Genomic DNA, 20,471 nt, shown 5'->3' with positions numbered 1-20,471 from the left:
ACCCTTAAAAAATATATATTAATAGTCCAGGAAATATCCAGAATATATTCACACACACACACACACACACACACACACACACCACCACTTCTAAAGGGACTTACTTGTTCGTTGACCAAATCATTCCTGAACTCATAAGACTGACAACAGATGTTTACTGAGCATTTACCATGTGCCAACCAGAATCCCTCATGATAGTACTGACCCTCACGACAACCCAGTGAGCTGAGAATACCATGATCATGTTCATTTACTGATGGGAAACTGAGGCACTAGCCACAAAGGAACAAGTCCAAGGTTAAGAGCTCTTAAGATGTGGGAGCCACCCTGCCCCACTGTCTCCCAGTACCGGACAACATCTCTCTCCCCACCCGGTGGCCTTGGAGAGCCCCATCTCCAAAGCAGCCAAACTTGCCTGGTGTCTGCTATTCGGAGACATCCCATGGCCCCACGCGTCCTTAGGAGCACACACAAGCCTTGGCATCATTCTGCACATGTTCCTAATCTTACCCCAAGGGGGAGATTCCAATCCAGGATAAGGCAGAGGAGAACCCGCCCTGTAGGCCAGTGTGCTCAGGGCAGGAGGCACAGACCACATGCACACGCTTCCCACAAGGCTCAAGATCTGAGTCACTGGATATGGTGCCAAGCTGCCATGCTGGTGGCATCCCAGAGCCTGAACCAGGCAGGACTGGCACCCCAGCTCTTCCTGAAGGTTGTTTCCTCTGAGAGCCAGCCTGACAGCATCTCCCCAATGTCTTTGCCCAACTTGCCCCAAGTCTGAGCCTATCCTTGGGAAGGCAGCTCCCACATCAGTTCAAGACTCTATAGGACAGCAAATTTGAGACAGCTGTGACCCCCCAAAGCACGAGGAATGCAAAAGAGGGGAAAAAAGTCTCCCACATTGTGAATGCTTTCTAGTTTACTGTATGACCACCTGAATTAAAAACATTTATCCCTGGAGAGGAGACATGTCATGTCATCAGATCACAAGGTATCTATGATGAAGCTTATCTTGAAGAAGAAATGTGGAAAACTGGAAAGCACAAAGTGCTTTTTTTTCCTCTATACTTACTGCAAGTAATGTTGCTGCTCAGGTGCTCTGTACTCTGTTTGGCAAATAGTGCTTGAATATTCAGCCATCACACAGAGCCACGCTGTCCAGCTCGGCAGTCACTGACCACAAGTGCCTACCAAGCGCGTGAAAAACTGCGTCAGCCCAAACTGAGGTGTGCTGTAAGCCTAAAACACACAACATGTTTGGAAAGATGTCAAATATCTCTTTTATATTGTTTACACTTTTTTACATGTCAAAGTGATAATATTTTGGATACACTGAATTAAGTAAAATTTAGTCTTAAAACGAATTTCACTTGTTTTTCTACCATTTTAATGTGCCCATTAGAAAAATGTTTTCATTTTGTTTCTGTTTGATTTTACTTATTTTTTAATTGAAGTATAGCTGATTTACAATGTTGTGTTAATTTCTGCTGTATGGCAAAGTGATTCAATTATATACACATATATATACATATGTGTATATATAGTCTTTCAAATATTCTTTTCCATTATAAATATAAAGTTGTATATGGAGCTACATGAGCAGCTTCTATTATATTTATACTGTACAGTACCAATTTCAACCTGTGCAAAAACTCAGGCCATCTTAACAGCTGGATTTAGCCATCATAAAGATTCATTTGTTTTCTGAAGAAAACAAATTTCTTTTGGTTTTGGAGAAAATGTAGTATTATCACCATTACTTGAAATTTTGGTTCCATAGATATTCTCTGAGTCAAAATGAAAGTTATACAATTTCTAACTGAAACATTGTAAGGTCTCCTGTACAGGTGTGGCTTTTTTCAGTTCATTTACTTTTAGTTTTATAAAACTGGTTATTTAAGTAATAGAGCTCATTTCCAGAACATTTGGAACATACAAGACATTACAAAGAAAAAAATAACATAATTCAGCTGCTGTGATTGTTGTTGATATTTTGGTGTGCTTCTTTCTATGCTTTTCCACACATGCCCGTGTGTGTGTGTGTGTGTGTGTGTGTGTGTGTGTGAGTTCATGACCATAAATGAAGACACACTACATGTGTATTTTTGATTCCACATGTCCTAAAACCTCAGGTCCTAACTGTAAGAAGACTCTGTTTGGCCCTATGAGCATACAGGCTACTGGCTGAGGTGGCTGAGTTTCCACAGGTGTTACAAAAGGAAAACATTAAGAGACAAGCCATACACTGGGAAAATATCTTAGCTAAAGACATATCTGATAAGGACTGGTATCCAAAATATACAAAGAACTCTTTAAACTCAACAATGAAAAAAAAAAGAGCCCACTTAAAAATGGGCAAAAATCTGGATGCCTCATCAAAGAAGACCTACAGAGGCAAATAAGCACCTCAGATGCTAGACATGCCATGTCATTAAGGAAATGCAAATTAAAACAATAATGAGATACCATTACTTATCAGAAAGACTAAAACCCCAAACTATGATCCCACCAAATGCAAAGCTATAGAACAAGAACTCTCATTCACTGCTGGTAGGAAGGCAAAGTGGTACAACCACTTTGAAAGACAGTTGGGCAGTTTCTTATAAAGTTACACACAATCTTCGCATATAACTCAGCGGTCATGTTCCTTGGTATTAACAATTACCCAGAAGAGTTGAAAATTCACATCCACACAAAAACCTGCCCACAGATGTCTATAGCAGCTTTATTCATGTTTGCCAAAATGCATAAGCAACCAAGATGTCTCTCAGTAAGAAAATCTGTAGTACATCCAGACAATGGAATAGTATTTAGGCATAAAATGAGTTAGCAGAACCAAAAAGACATATTACTAAGGGAATGAAGCTAGTCTTATTAGTCTACGTACTGTATGATTCTAACTCTACAGCTTTCTAGAAAAGGCAAAACAAAGGAAACAGGAAAAGTATCAGTGGTTGTCAGGGTTTGCAGAGGGCAAGATGACCAGATGAAGCACAGGAGATTTTAGGGCTGCTGCTAAGTCACTTCAGTCGTGTCCAACTCTGTGCGACCCTACAGATGGCAGCCCACCAGGCTCCCCTGTCCCTGGGATTCTCCAGGCAAGAACATTGGAGTGGTTGCCATTTCTTTCTCCAATGCATGAAAGTGAAAAGTGAAAGTGAAGTCGCTCAGTCGTGTCTGACCCTTAGCAACCCTGTGGACTGCAGCCTACCAGGCTCCTCCATCCATGGGATTTTCCAGGCAAGAGTACTGGAGTAGGGTGCCATTGCCTTCCAGTGGAATTATTCTATACGAAACTCTAATAGTGGATACATTTGTGCAAACCCATAGAATGTACAGCATGAAAAGTGATCCCTTTAATATAAACTATGGGGTTCTGTTAATAATAATGTATCAGTGTTGGCTCATCAACCGTAACAAATGCAACGCACTAACACAATAGGAGAAAATGTGGGGATGGAGTCTCATGGGGACTTTGTGCTCAGTTTTCCTATATACCTAAAATTTCTTTAAGAAACAAAGTCTATTAATTAAAAAAAAATTTTTAAGGAAAAGAAAAAGTACAGCTCTGATGAAGCTTTTCCTGGCTGGAGGATTTCCACGCTGCAAATCTGGAGACCTCTCCAGTGCTGAGAGATTTCGGACCCTTCAGAAACCTTCTGCTCACCACTTCTCTGAGGAGCTGATGTCCAAAAACTTTCCACCGAGGCTGCTCGGGCAGGCCTTTGAGAAGAACACTGGGCACTCGGCACAGATCCCGCTGACTGGCCCATTTGTACTTCTGTGCAGGGTGTTGTGTGGTTTTCTCGCTGGCTCACCTCACATAACAAACTGACTTGTGCCTCCAGCGCCGAACAGGCCAGCCAGCCTGCACCCCTCTCAGGGTCCGTCTCCTGGACAGCAAGGGGAGAGAGCTGCTCGGACTACCACTCCTCAACAGGGCAGCCCCCCAAAGCCCCATCCTCGCTCCTTCGTCTCCAAGACAGAAACTTCACTGAATGCCTCAGAAAGTAAGGATGAAGAGCCAGACAGAGGTTCAGAGTGGGCACACGCCACCTCCCCAGCTGGAAGCCAGCAGCAATGCGGGGAGTGATCCAAAAATTACAACAGAATGGTGGCGCCTTCTTCATTTCTCCATCTGGCCATAGGATGCCATCAAACTGCTGCTGCTCTACTGAACCTCTCAATCCATATTACCTTTAGCTCCAGCTACTGGTTATTCTGGAGGAGGCCCATGAACATTCAAGGGCAGACCAATTTGGAGGCCACATCAAGTATTTCACACTGTTTTCCTGTGATTTTATAGTAACAAGAAGAAACAGTAACTGCCAAACCCATGGGTCCCTCAAGCACCCTATAAACTATAGCAAAAAAAAAAAGGCAAAGATGACTGATGAAAAATAACAGGAAAGGTCCCCAGGAGCGTGACTCTGAGGGCAGAGCCCACTGCAGTGGCACCAGCATAGGGGGACAGAGACACCCCAAGAAAATCTAGTCCGTCCTAGCCTGGCCTGTCAAGAGGCCAGTGAAAGGCTCCCTTGCTTGTCTCCTGGTAAAGTTCCTAATCCAGAATCCAGAAAATTCAAACAATTCAAGGAAAAGGAAAAAAAAATATACCCTTTCCCTCTCATCTTCCAAGCCTTTCCATTTTGGTAAAGATTTTATAAACATTCTTAGAAAGAGTATATTCTCTCTCCTCTGCCCACAGGTAACAAGGAATGGCAGATGTTTCAGAAACAGCACATTATAAAAAAAATCCAATGTCACTAAAACCAGAATGGAAAATGTTTTATACATTAACAAACATTGTAATGAATTTGCACAACCTTAACCGACTGTATACCCAGCATAATGAAATGGTCTCCATCTTTTCAAATAAAAAATTACGTATGCTAGCGCATAGCTTTAGAAAAGCATTGTTCTTTAAAAAAAAAAAAAAGAAGAAGAAGAAAGAAACCTGCATTTTTCCCAGCTACCATGTAATTTGTGAGATGCATTTTTAAATGATCTGCAACAGCAGCGGCTTCATCAGTCAGATGATACCGATAGATAATTCACCAAACCGTCACATGATCTTCCATCACTCTAAAAGACGCGAATATATTGCCACAAGCTTTGGGAATAATGGGTGCACCTGTTTACGGCGTCACCTCTGTTTGCTAATTGTCTCCTTGAGCTACATTTTACTTCTAATGCATTTATTTTTGACAGGCAGTGTCTATTTAGAAATCACATTACTTCAAGTGCAATTGTTCTTTTGTCTATCAAGTAAATGAAGTGTTGTTATACAGATTTCAGGTTCTGATTAGTAAAGTATCAGAGCCCCAAAAAGGTCAATCAGTTATTTACCTGAGGTAATAGAAGGATGACAGACATCTCAAATATACTCCAGCTCGTGCTATAGGCCATTTTATTATAATTACTCAGTTCGGTCTAACTTAAATATATATTCCTAGGGTTAACAGGTAAAAAGACACAGAGCACGTGTCCAGAGACTGCATCGACTCAGAATGTAGGCAGGTGGGTCTTGTGTTTGCACGACCAAGTCTCACCCTTTCAAATAAGCGGCCCTGGAAACGTCAATAGTTGTGGCCAAACAAGCGTGTGGGTGGGTGCATGCCCCTATCTGTTGGCTTGGACAAATTCCCCCATTAATACAGGTATTTCAAAATAATTTTTCACATCGTTTTACTCTTCAGGTCTGATTTGCTGAGTGAGTTCAGATCAATATGAAGGTAGTTACAACTGAAATAAAAGACTGATAACAACTGTGGAAAGACAAACAGCTGTCTGTGAAAGCCGGAACCAGCCAGAACCAGGACTGCCTTTGACTTCTGTTCTAGAGCCCGTGAAGCCGGCTGCCCCCACTGATGGCCATACAAAGGCCACGCCAACAGACACCAAGCATATATGAGGAGAGTCTGGGGACCGACTTAAGTCAGAAACCAAATTCACACAGACATTAGCAAACTCAGGTTAAATAACTAGAAGTTATTCGTTTCGAAGGAAAACAAAACCTGAGCACCAACCTGCTTCCTGGAGCTCAGATCCAAATGTCTAAATCTCAGTTACCCTCAAAGTATTCCTATAGAGCATCCCTCGACCTGACTTTCTGCCTCAAAAGCAACCCAAACCGTGAATCATAGAGACAGTTCTCTATTTAGGAGCCACTTGTCTCTTAAGTGGATCATCTATAGTTTCTCTTTATTCTTCCTGATCTCTCCATCCATGAATTGTAGGATTCTCCCTCCCCTGCCTGGGCCCTACCCATCCTCCACGGCTCACACCACTCAATCATCCTTGGGGCAGCCTTTAGCTGAGCACCACCAAGCCCCTCACACTCGGTCAGATTGCCCAAAACATCCCTCTCTGGACACCCACCTTGTTCAGGCCTATGTAAAGTGGCCACCTCGGGTGGGCAGGGGGCCTACAAAGAATCCCAGAGACCACCGTTACTCAACACGCTTGCCAAAAGAAAGAGACACAGAAAGCCACGCTCGCCTTAAGTCACATTCTAAATTGGCTCCCTGGAGCATTCCCTACCTTGTTCACTGAAGACTGTGTGTGTTTCCTCAGTGTTTAGCATACGCTATGTAACCTGAGCAGGACTTGCATTGTATCACTAGCTGTTTTCCCAAAGTGTTTTCCCACCAGGACCATAATTATATGCAAACTACTTGACTTAGAACCATTTGCAAACATGTTTTAAATGTTCACTAGGATTATTCCACCAATTAAAAGCAAGAAAAGGGGAAGACACGTGAATCCTTCCTGGGGCAGCCCAAGGCCAGTGAGATGGGGGAAACCCTGACATGCAGAACCACAGACTATTTTCAAGGAGCAAAACCTCCATGACATTTTCTACAGGAGCAGCAAGGAATGTCCTCTTCATTCTGCAATTTATTTCAATTCTAAGTACTCTAATCATGGGAAGTACTTTTTGCTTTTTAAATAGCCTGCTTGTTTTTACAGGTCAAGAGCATAAATAAAACAGTCAAGTTAGAAACTTGGAAAGCTCATTTGCAGGAGAAGGAAGTAGTTATAGACTGTCCGTTTGTTCAGACACGAGGCGGCTCTCAGGAGGCAGCTCAGGCACGTGTGAAAGCCAGACCCCACTGGCCAGCATGCACTGGGGGTGGACCTGGGGGGCACGGAAGCCCCCTGTCCTCTCATCTGGGGAGAATCACTCTTGGGAAAACACAGGGGAGTTGTCTGAAATGTTCAAGGGCTATACTGTAAGATTTTAATACAAACAAACCTCCAAAGCCAAGGGTTAAATAGTTGGAGTTAGAGGTGGACTCCTACACAGGCCATAGAGGCGAGGCCACGTTGTGACTGGGTCGCCCTGAAACACAAGTGCCCTGAGTTGCTAACTCTGACATCGACTCATGTGACTACTACAGTAGCTCCTGATGAATTAAATCATGTGCCTACCAATTACCATACAGGATCCAAATACTAGCAGATCATTTTTCAAGTGCCGAAGATCTCAAGAAAATAAGATGCCTGAAGTCAACATATTTAAGATGGTTAATATCTTTACCCAAAAAAAAGAAGAAGAGGGATGGAGGAGAAAAAAAAATCACTATCCATTTTTCCATATGAGATATCACATAGGTGTGCCTACCACCAATAGCAGGAATCATAACGAAATAAACTGTATTCACATACAGACTTCTCTCTCTTTCTTTCTCTCTCTCTCTTACTTTCTCACACATACACACAAGGCTGATGAAGGAAATGAGACCATGAAAACTCACTACCAATAAATACCAATAACATTGGGACAGACAGGACTAGAGTAAGGGTCTATCAGAAGAAAAAATTTCTGGGACAACTTCAAGAACTGGGGATGACCTCCGGTGTCTAAAAGAAGACAGTGTCACGGGATGTTTGGGGCTCTCCCTGCAGAAGGCCCGACAACGTGAGCCATGGCCCACCAAAGTGAGTGCCTGAGAGCTGGCAGGTCCCAGCTTCCCACGATGCCAGGCACAGAACACAAAGAAGGACATGGCTGGCGGCAGCTTAAGACTACAATAAGCCGCAGGACCCCATTTTTATTGCTACCTTCACTTCTATTTTCCCTTTATTCTGTATGTGCCAGAAGAGCCCCCACCCTCCCTTTCTTTTTATCAAACATTCCTAATGTAGTGATAAAATGAGGAAGAATGAAAGATTATTATAAAACAGGACTTTTTACGGCTAGCGTCTATGGAACAGTCACCCTGTTACATATATTTTCTCTAAGTAATCAGGAATGTATTGGTATTTTGAAATTATGTATCTCTAATAACACAAAAGTACTTAAGAACAGAAATAGACAGTAATGGAAAATGCAGTCAACTGTTGACAACATATAGAATTTCTGAAAATAATTTGCAGAGAACAGCACAGCAGATGAGTCAAAATTTTCACAAAAATATTTCTTGCCTCCGATAGTCCAATGTAATTCATTTTCTATCTCTGTTCATTAATCATTGTTAAAATTAGTGATCCATTTCTTCCACTCTGCCATCTGCACTCAGCTTCGTAACAAACATGACACCTTCCTGCATAATAAAAGCTGACAACTACTAGGACGAATTTCCAAATAGCTTTCTGCATATTTGCACCTCTATAACGGATTCCGTTGTCAGACAAAAGTGGATTATTTAACCAGAGTTCTTTCTTTATCAATTCTGAACACAGATGTGTGTGAGTATGTATGTGTGTGTTAAAATATGATCAAGAAAAAAAACCCGTTAATTTTAATTAAAATGAATTTGTCCTGTCTTAAGTAGACGGTATTTTAAATCCAGGTTACAACAGCCAATACTGCTCACCAGAAGCATGGAGGGGAGTATCATACTTGATATATGAAGTTTATGTAAATAATTTGTGGCTTCATCTTGTAAACTTTTCTAATAAAAGTGATCTTGACATTCCAACCTCCTAAAAAATATTTTTTTCATTTTAATATCCTGCTTTATTTTGTTTTTCAGTCTTTGATCACAGAATTTCAAATAAATATTTTTAGGGAAAGACAAAACAATCAAGGAGTAGAGAGATACAGATGAGAACACCAATGAATAATTAAACACATGCCAAGTGTTCCCTTGGGGAAGCCACCACTGGGTCCAAACCACAGGGAAGAATTCTTGGTCCTTCTGGATGGCATGCCGTGTGCTGCCAATCAGTCTGACAGTGATGAGGGTGGGGTCAGAACCTTCTCCTTACCCTTTCAAAGAGCAGCCTCTTAGGGATAACATCTATGAGCTTCCAAGGAAGCAGAGCAGACCCGCATCCCTACAGCCAGCCTGGACTGAGGGGGGACATGATGAGGTAGCCCGGGGTCTGTCCACAGTGAAAAAGGCAACTTGTACCTCTCTTTTTGCCCACTCTCAGCCTGCCTCTTCTCTCCTTGCCCCTTCTTCTGGACATGGCAAATCCCCAAGAAACACATTTCCAAGCAATTCAGTCTCCTCCTGCCTGTATTTCCTGGGACCTGTCCAGCTCCCAGGAGGAGAGGGGGATGACAGAGGATGAGATGGCTAGATGGCATCACCGACTCGATGGACGTGAGTCTGAGTGAACTCCGGGAGATGGTGATAGACAGGGAGGCCTGGTGTGCTGCGATTCATGGGGTCGCAAAGAGTCGGACACGACTGAGCGACTGAACTGAGCTGTCCAGCTCCATGCCAGGAATGCCGGGGGTATACAGAGGTGCCCCAACATTGAATCAGCACCCCCAGGGACTCATAGCTTGGCAGGAGAGACAAGCTTTATGCAGATGTCTCCAAACCAGGAGAGAACATTAGATGCTATCACAAAGAGAAAACTTCAAAGGCACCCATCACCCTGACCTGCAGCATGTGGGCCGAAAGAGGGCCCAGGAGGTGTTGCAGAAAACGCCAACAAGCAAAGTCAAAGAGCAGTGGGATCCTGGCAACAGTGAAGCTGGTGGCGGCTGGCACCCTGGCTTTTAGGGAGGGTTTAGGCTGGACCAAGGGGCTGGATGAACAGCATGGACTGGAACAGCCAGTGTCTTGACTCCAATGGACACACGGTCGTGGGCACAAGGGGGAGACTGAAGGGGTGGCACCCTGAAGGCACAGCCGACAAGTCACATGCAAAGCCAATACAGCAGCACGAAGAACACCCAGCTCTACGATGAACTGCACTTCCTTTGAAATCAAGGGAACAGCCATTCAGTGACTGCTAGCCAATGACTCTGTCTCTCTTTCTCTCTCTCACTCACACCCACAGACGCGCGCGCACACACACACACACACACACACACACACGCCTATTGACAGAGCAGAACTTTTTGTTTAATCCCCCCGGTTTATCTTCCTCTGTCCTCACAGCCTGGTGTGGACTTGGAGCGGATCCCCTAACTAAGCCTGATTAGAATGAGAACAGTCAAAAGACAAACTTTGCAAAAATCAAGGTTTAAAATAGAAATAGCAACTGACCCTCAGCTGCACTGCTGCCGGCTGGGACAGTGACAATAGCGACTCTTTTGTTAAACTTTCCTGAGAGACGTGCTCACCAGACTGGGGTGGGTGTGTGTGTGTGTCTGTCTGTCTCATGTACGAGAGAGTGGGAGAAAGGTTTTAAAATAGCCGTGGCTCAAAAAAAAAAAAAATTAATCGCAAATTACCATTCACCCCTCAGCAGCCAAAATGTCTGTTGATTCATTTAACATATACAAAATCCAAAGCCTTCCTATAAATATTTCAGAACTTGAAACCTTCCATTTTGTCCCTGGCCTGGAACAATAACACACACACATGCATGTGTACACGCTCACACACACACACACACACACACACACAAAACTATGGGGGTGGGGGCTGGGGAGGGTATGAAACCCCCTCCCCCAGGCATTGTCTCCCAGCCACCCGGCTCCTCCAGCCTGGAGTTCCCTCTTCCCTTCACATGTCTGCATCCTGACACATTCAATTTCAGGTTATCAGCACATCTGAATTATAGAATACTGATGGGGATAGAGGGCAGGCCTCCCTGGGCTGATTAGCACCATTTAAGAAAGCTTTCGCCAGCCGGCTTCATTGGCTGGGAGCGCCACCATGGTGGGTGGCCTTTCTGTATTAGAAGTCAACACAGAGCTGTCTCATTTGAATTAAATATGGACAAAAAGAAAGATCTGATTATGCTTATTCATAGCTAACCTTTCAAGTTCACCAGGCTGCCAAACTTGGAAGTAAAAACTGAAAGTTTCTTTCCTGTGTGTCTAGATTGTTGGGTATTCTTATTTTCTCTAGCAGTTTTTCAGTGAGTCTGAAGTGTGTGTGTGTGTGTGTGTGTGTGTGTGTGTGTGTGTGTGTGTGTGTGTTTAAATTTTGGCCTGCTCAATCTGGGAGCTTCTTTCTACAAAGTTGTCTCAGTAAAGATTCAGGGGAAAGCTTTCAGTTTGGTTACAGACAGACAACAATGGAAAGGCAGGGTCTGATTTTAATCCATAAATACATGAAAACACATACACAAATTTGGCTATAGGAGATTTCTTGCAACAGAATAAGTAGCTGAAAATTTGATTAGCACAAATAAATTTCTGACATGGGACTGAGTGGGGCAGTGATTCAGAAAAGACCTAAACGTACAGAATACTGGAATCACTGGATTGAGAATAATACCCTCGTTCATGGTAGCATTTACCTTTATATCTTCACTTTCACAGATACGCACACACCCCATTATTTTTAATTCCCCTCCTTCCTGGGTATGGCAACTCCTCCGACACTGAGTTAATAAAAGAAGCGGGAGTCTCCGGGAGTTCCCGAGGGCCCTGCAGCCGACTTCATGGGTGACGGCCCCTGGGGTGCGGGTGAGCTGGGGGCAGGCATGGGCTGTGGCTCGGTCCTGGGCTGGGACCCAAGAAATGCTCCCTGAGATAACTATTACTGGAGACGGGCTCTGGCGCTCACTACCCAGCCAGGCTCTGGTCCCATTCAGTTCGCTGTAACAAATGTTCATCGAGCCTCTGCTGCGTGCTGTGCCCTGGGTTTCTACAAGGGAAGTGTACACTCCCCAAGGGTCTTCCTCAGGACCGTGTCCTGGGTCCTGCCTGCCTGTGGGCTCCTGGGGCCAACACGCTCACACCTGTCCACACCATGCGGTTCTCTGTCCTCTCTCTGCATGTCCACACCTGACAGGGAGCCCTGCCACTCTGACAGGTCATCCCCATGAGGTTGCTCTTGCCCCTTCATCTGGGTGGTAAACTCCTTAAAGGCAGAACCCACTTTTCAGCCTCCTTGGGGTCCGCCCTGGAAAGTCTTAAACACCCAATCAGCCAACCCCAGCCAGCTCTCTGGGTGCAAAGAAGGAGGCGGTGTGTGAGCACAGCAGAGTGGGCAGCCCCCACCCCAAAGGGCGCCCAAGTCCCTGCCACATCCCCACCTCTGCAGGGAAGTGACCCCCAGGGCACCTCCAATCTTCACCAAGCCCCCAGGGCCCCTCCGAGTACCCAGCAACCAAGGGCCCTGAAAATGCCACAAGGAGATGTCCAGCCCCTGACCGCCCTGCTGCTCCAAGTCTGCAACCACCATGCAGCCCTCCCCCCAACCCCAGGGCAGCAGAGTGGTGCTGGCCAAGGAGCACAGAGGGTCCTTCCACTCATTCTCACACACACAACCTTGAAATACTAAAAGCAAAACGCAGCTCGGGGCAAAGCACTAGGAAGGATGTTCCTACAGCCTCCAAGTCAACACCAGCCCCATCCTTTGATTGCATGTCACCCCAAGTTACTTAGTACACAAGTTCCTTTCCTCTTGATCCCACAGGAACCCTCAAGGGACAGTTGGATAACAGCCTCTTTCCCCCTGGGCCTCAAGGACCCATGTTCTGGGCGGCCACAGAGGGAGGGAGGGAAGCACCAAGCTCAGCCCACCCCCATGGGGGTCCCTCTACTGAGGAAGGGGCACTGGGCTCAGGGTTTTTCCTTGCCTTTTATGAGTTGGTGAAGTCTTCCTTCTCATAAAACACCATCGTCACCATCTAAACCAAACCCACGTCTCTAAAAGGGGTAAACTTGATTTCTCATCGCTAGCTTTGAACCTGCAGGCCTCCCACAGTGCCAGTAATTGCATTGCCAACAAGACACAGACGTGCGCCCACCAGCAGCATGAAACTCGAGGGGTGGCTGGGACTCATATCCACAAAGCGTGCGCCCAGGCTGTGCCTGCACTCTGCCTGCGGGCTGGCCCAGGGGGGTCCCCTGGGCACCTGCTCCCTTGCTCCCTGCAGCCATCTCTCAGTCAGCCACAGACCACCTTCACAGTCTCCACCATCTCCTGTGCCACCTGGACTATTGTTTACTTAATACTCTTCTTTAAATTAACTTTAAATCAACTCACTTTTTTTCTTTTAACTTAGCCTCACCTTAAGCAATAACATCTGTGAAATCTCAGCTAGGATGTGCTACTTATATTTTTCTAATAGGTCTTAAAATACCCAACTGTTAACATTTTAAATCTACATATCTAAAATTGTTCATGTAGCACAAACCCATTTGGAGAGACCTCAAGGAGTGCAGTGTAGACTGGGGTAAATGGGACGGTCCAGGGGTCAGAGGGTCTTCTGGCTCATCCCGGGAAGGAGGACCACTTCAGGGCGCTTAGGGCATGGCTGCCCAATCTCCCCTCTCCCCCTATGGGTGCCTGATGCTTCATTCTCGACTCCACCTCAGGCATGCCGGCCAGGGCTCGTGCTTGGGACATAATTTCCTAAATGGGAACCCTTACCCTGTCACTTTCCAACCTAGAAAAGGACCCTTAGTAGCAACACTGTGAGTGGCCAAAGAACTTCTTTCTGATTCTATCCTAAACTCACCACTAGGAGTTTATCTCACTACCAAGAAAGCTCTGCTTGTGAACAGCCAATGCCCACATGACAATGGAGTCAGCCTTGACCACCACCTCTCCTCCTCGCCCCTCAGGATGATCACACAACAGTGATTTTCTGTCCCCTCCACCGAAAACAACAAAATGCCAGCAGAAGCTCTGCAGTGGGAAGCAGAAGCCTCTCACCCCTCCCAGCAAAGTCTACACTGACAACTGAGTGACTCCATGAAATGTGGCACTTCCCACACATGGACAACCACCCTGATGGTCCCCAGCCTGGACAGGGAAACACTCACACGCAAGGCAGGACGGGAAAGTCCAAGAGCAGACATTTGCACTTGACCTGTTGCAATATGGATGGATGGAACTCTCCAGAATTCACATTTAAAACAAACGTCATTAAGACAGGGGAGTCGCCTCTACATCTTCAATATCCTAGTGGTTAAGTGGCAAACTTCAGAAACAAAACCCAGCAAGTAAACTTGAAAATGCAAGGCACTTTCAAGGCAACTTGAAAAGCAAAGGAATATGTGTGTATACATATGTAGTTGTGTTCGACTTTTTGCAAGCCCAGGGGCTGTAGCCCACCAAGCTCCCCTGTCCATGGGATTCTCCAGGCAAGAACACTGGAGTGGGCTGCCATTTCTTCCTCATCCCAACCCAGGGATCAAACCCACATCTCCTGCATCTCCTGCACTGGCTTTGCATTTTATCCAAACTACACCGCCAGTGGCATGGCTTATTGGATCTAAAGACTTGGTGGTCTCAGGAGATGAGGAAATTTCACACTCTGGTTTGGGGGCCTATAATAAACTGTGGAAAATTCTGAGAGAGATGGGAATACCAGACCACCTGACCTGTCTCTTGAGAAATCTGTATTCAGGTCAGGAAGCAACAGTTAGAACTGGACATGGAACAGACTGGTTCCAAATAGGAAAAGGAGTACGTCAAGGCTGTCTATTGTCACCCTGCTTTTTTAACTTATATGCAGAGCACATCATGAGAAACTCTGGGCTGGAAGAAGCACAAGCTGGAATCAAGATTGCCCGGAGAAATATCAATAACCTCAGATATGCAGATGATACCACCCTTATGGCAGAAAGTGAAGAGAAACTAAAAAGCCTCTTGATGAAAGTGAAAGTGGAGAGTGAAAAAGTTGGCTTAAAGCTCAACATTCAGAAAACAAAGATCATGGCATCCAGTCCCATCACTTCATGGGAAATAGATGGGGAAACAGTAGAAACAGTGTCAGACTTTATTTTGGGGGGCTCCAAAATCACTGCAGATGGTGACTGCAGACATGAAATTAAAAGATGCTTACTCCTTGGAAGAAAAGTTATGACCAACCTAGATAGCATATTCAAAAGCAGAGACATTACTTTGCAGACTAAGGTCCATCTAGTCAAGGCTACGGTTTTTCCTGTGGTCATGTATGGATGTGAGAGTTGGACTGTGAAGAAGGCTGAGCGCCAAAGAATTGATGCTTTTGAACTGTGGTGCTGGAGAAGACTCTTGAGAGTCCCTTGGACTGCAAGGAGATCCAACCAGTCCATTCTGAAGAAGATCAGCCCTGGGTGTTCTTTGGAAGGAATGATGCTAAAGCTGAAGCTCCAGTACTTTGGCCACCTCATGCGAAGAGTTGACTCGTTGGAAAAGACTCTGAGGCTGGGACGGATTGGGGGCAGGAGGAGAAGGGGATGACAGAGGATGAGATAGCTGGATGGCATCACGGACTCAATGGACGTGAGTCTGAGTGAACTCTGGGAGATGATGATGGGCAGGGAGGCCTGGTGTGCTGTGATTCATGGGGTCGCAAAGAGTTGGACACGACTGAGCGACTGAACTGAACTGAACTTCTAGTTTTGGAAATGTTGTTCCCATACTACATGCCCTAAGACAGTGGTTCTCGGACTTTAACTATGTCCAAATCTCCTGGACAGCTTATTAAAATATACACTGCTGGACCCCATTCACAGAGTTTCTGATGCCATAGGTCTGGGACAGGCCTGAGAACCTGCATTTCTAACAGGTTCCCAGGACCACCCTTAGACAATCCCTACCCCAGGTAATCTCAGGAACCCACTGCTGTATTTTTTTTTTTTCTCTCTGTAAGGGAAGAACTGCATCCCTGCTCACCAATGCATCACTTAGGTAATCTGAAATTTTTGATCATCAGAAGAGCATGAGGTCTTTTCTCTTTAAAGTGTAATCACCCATATATGAAAGCATCAGAACATAAATGATGTAGAAAAAGCAAAAACATCAGATGCCTGTTTCTGTTCCCTGCAAAATCACAATCACCACCACCACCACCACTGCCACCCTGCAAAAAATTAAATGAGCTGCTACAAGGCTCTCTCTGTTTCCCCTCAGAAATATCACAGGTTTCAGGTAATTTGCTTATCTTTAAACAAATTACCAAAAAACCTATAATACTTTTAATGGTGTACTTATTCCAATGTAATAATAAAAAATTAAAATTTTTAAATTACTCTACATGACATGTACTATAGAATGAGTAATAAAAATATACATTTGTAAACCATGCATCCATAGAATGGTGCCAATCTGTTGAGATGACCACTGATGAGAAAAGGGAACCAACTCTTTAAAAAAAACACGTCTCAAATACTTTCCTTTTGTGCACCAAAGGTGTCTTCCACAGCATGAGAAGTACGTACACCTCACCCCTTCTTCTGAAGGTACACCTCAAGACCTGGGCTGTAGCTGCTTGCTCTTCTCTCAGAAAAAGAAGAGGAGCTGGTTTCAGTTTTAAAGCCTTTCTTCTGTCACCAGAGTCATCGGAGGTGGCTCGGAAGCGAGCTGGGTTTGTAGGTTGTGTGGGTGACCCCAAAGTGTTTATCCTTTTTGCAGCCACCAAGGTTTCCATGACTGACAACTTCTATTTAATCTGCCCAAATGGCCTAACTCGTCCGTTCTTGTGATATTCATGGTCAAAATGGCAACCAGAGGGAAGACCGATGCCTTGGGTTACTCTCACACAGCACCCCCACCAAGTGAGGAATGGCAAGAAGACGGGAAGTGGGGTCAGGAGAGCGAAAGAGCTGAGCCACACGCGGCAGCAGAAGCGACCCCGTGGCTGCTGCCTGAGCTCCTAGACGGTCTGATAACACGAGTGACAAGACCGCTCACTCCAGATGCTCCACCTCGACCAGGTCAAAGACGAAAACGGTATTCTGGAAATAACTTTCACCTGACTTCAGTCTTCTGGGCTCCCAAGTTTAAACAAAGAAGAAACAGGCCCCACCCTGGCCCTCTGAGTGTCCATGGCGGACGGGCCTGCCCAGAAGCAGCACCAGCTAGATGACTATACCCTGACCTCACGGTGGCCACCGTCCCTCCAAAGCATCTCCACTCCTCCCAGGAGGCAGGCCAGCAACGGCATCAAGGCCCGGGGTCTCCTCCAGCACCATGCTGTTTAGTTCTTCACTGTAAACACAGTCGATCTAAAGCTGGTCAGCTGCTGGCCACATGGTGGTAACGAGCCCCCAATCCTGGAGCTCACAATTATTTCAGATTTACTCTCTTCCTGATCTTTCATTTTATCAGCAAAACATCCTCTTGGCAATGGGTATTAAGCTAAAACTTAAACGAAAAGAAATGCAAGGAAGAGTCCGTGAAAGGCATGGCGTATGAAAGGAAAATAGTCAGACTTCAGTCTTGGCCTTGACCTTTTACTGTCTTTTAACATTAAACATTTGCCCCACCTTCGAAAAGATAAATGTGGCTTTTGATGACAGCCAATGTTATCTGAGGATTAAAATAGCCCTCTTGCAGTGCTCAACATTAAAGTCTTCCGCATTTGCAAAATTGCAAACAGATGCAACTCAAGTACCTGCAAATAATCTGCCAAGACCAATTTCAAAAGGGAGATTTCAAAATATGTGGAAGTCATTAGGACATGTATTATTTTTGCAATGAATAGGCGCCAGGAGTGTCTCAAGGAGCAGATGGGTGCTACTTTGTTTATAAAAGATCAACAGAATATTCGGCTGTAAATGAAGACATATAAGCTATATGAAACAATTATGGTAAAATGGCGAACATTTCAAAGCTAATTGTAATGGTCTTTTAAGATCTGAATTCCTCATTTCTTACTGCATGCTAAAATATCATTTTAGTTTTGGGTCTTGATTGATATAATTACCAAAATGACAGAAAATTAAAGTAAATGCTGTCAGTTTTACTGTTGTGAATGTTGTCACTTTATCACTTGTTTACAGTGGCACCAATACTGATAAATGAATATTTTTCAACATGAATAAAAAATGTGACCTCCATCTCCCGGAAATCTTCAAAAAGGACAGCCCCAAACGTTAAGAACCCAAGCAGACAGAGCGAACCTCAAACTGCATTACAACAGAATTCCAAATAGCCTCTCTCTCACACATGCCCAGCTTCAGAGAGCTCCTGTTGCTAATAAAAATCTCCACGATATCACAGAGGAAATCCAGAGCCAGCAACATTCGCCCTCACCCGGGTCCCTCACATGTCTGTGTCACCGCCCAAGCAGGACTGAGTTAAGCCCCTATTCTATTTCCCTGTTTTATATTGGTAATCATGTGAATTAGATAATTACTCATGGAAAATGTGATTAAACATACGTCGCTATTGCCAATACCAAATCATGAAGAAAGGGCATTTCTGCGAATTGCTTTTAACATAAATAGCAAACTGGGCTCGTAAAAAATGTCCAATTAAGCCAATACCTAATGATAGATGGGCTGATCCTATGACTTGCAAAGATGCAAATTGGGTACAGGAAAAATGAGGAATTGTGCAAGACATCCTGGATCTCCCTCTCCACACAAAAGACTCCTTTCCCTAGGATGCTTTCGAAATTCCACTAACTCCTGCAAAGTTGGGACTCCTTTTTCCTCTTCCCTACAATTAACTTTCTGTGGGGCCTTCAATTCGGTGTGCTGCGGGAATACTCCCACCACATCTGTAAATTGAGGAGACATGGGAGAGAGGGAAAACTTGAGCTAACGACACAGGTCTGGACGGGGGAGGGGGCAAAGGAGCAGCTGCCCAAGAAGGAAGCAGGCGAGCAGAGGCCACGGCCAGCTGGCTGGCCTGCAGAGGCTCTGAGCGGCCTGTGGCTTCCCCCTCTCCCCAACCCCGGTCTCCCTCCCGCCAATCACCCCTAAGCGAGCAAGGCGGCCACACGAAGGAGCATTTCCCTTCCTCCCTCTCCTGACTCACCAGCACTGCTTTTCCGTAAATCTTTAAGCCGAGTGCACATATTCTCCCGTGACAGGGTTCATGCAGACGAGGATCTGCACCCTACAATCACTGATGAAATTTGTATTGACTCCAAAATCAAAAGTAATGAGAAGAAAATTGGTTCACAGCCTGACCCGACAGTTCCAGACTGCTGTATTGAAGTTGCAGAAAGACATTTTTTTTATTGTCTCCAGATTTCAATTAACGACATCGAGCTACCCCATCCTCCCATTATTAGTTTGAACAGAAGATCAGATTTAAGAAGTTTCACTAAATTAATTATTGTAATAGTATCTTGCATTTCTGGCAAACCTTCCTGTTTTGTAAAGGGAAAAGACTCCTTTTACACACTGTGGGACCCATGGAGTCCTGCCAACTGTATGTATTCACCTCCTGTGTGTTCTCTCATATATGTGCTCCCGTGTGAAAATGTACATGTGTAGGATATATCAGCTCTGGGCAGGACCATGACATCCTAGACCATCTCTGCTGCAATTATGTCCCACCAAATATTTCTTGTTAGGTTTTTGGGCCAAGCTAGAATGTCTTATTCTCACCACCCCCAAGCTCTTAAGCCATATGCTCTCGACAAATTCATAACAGTAACCCCACAAACAATCATCTTGTAGCCACAGAGTAGACTCATCTTCTTCTGAATGAAAAAAACAAAAAGAATATATCCACAGACACTATCATTGCCCCTATCTTGTGTAAAAATGCAAATTATGCCACACGGTGCTAAATTATTCTGGGATATTTCATAATGTGAATTAATACCCACTAGAGGCTAAGCCGAGATCATCAAACTCATTTCACATAAGACAACGAATTTAACCACCCGTGACTCAATGAGTGAGAAGTTAACATGCTACCCAGCAACACTAACCACTCCAAGGTAGATTGCCTTTACATAAAATAACCCATTTTAAAGACTTTTCAGTCCGAGGCTAACTTTCTTCAATCTCACCAGATGGCAGAACATTCAATGCTCAGGCTTTCCGCTCATACAATGATGAAAATTATTTCTATGGAGATCAGGCTGCATCTAGTCACCATCTTCTATCAAGCCCAAGTAAAATCCTATTTCACTAAAGTGAAACCACAGAAACAAAAGCATTCCGACAGTTCGCAATCTCTGCACAGTTTGGTCACCGACTCCTTGTTAGCTAAAACAAATGTCACATTTTCAATCCACATTTGAAGGTCCACATTCCAGAGGAGGTTTGACTGATCTTTTTTTTTTCTTTTTTTCCAAACACTAACAATCAAATTTAAGACAACGCTCCGGAAGAGAAGAAAAAAAAAAAAATCAAAGGCTCTCTACCCCAACGCCAAATGTATCCTTAATGCACTTGAACAATAGGCGGGCTGTATTCCTAC

Source organism: Ovis canadensis, chromosome 14, assembly GCF_042477335.2.
Source record: "Ovis canadensis isolate MfBH-ARS-UI-01 breed Bighorn chromosome 14, ARS-UI_OviCan_v2, whole genome shotgun sequence".
Lineage (NCBI taxonomy): Eukaryota > Metazoa > Chordata > Mammalia > Artiodactyla > Bovidae > Ovis > Ovis canadensis.
Note: the sequence above shows the minus strand (reverse complement) of the source record.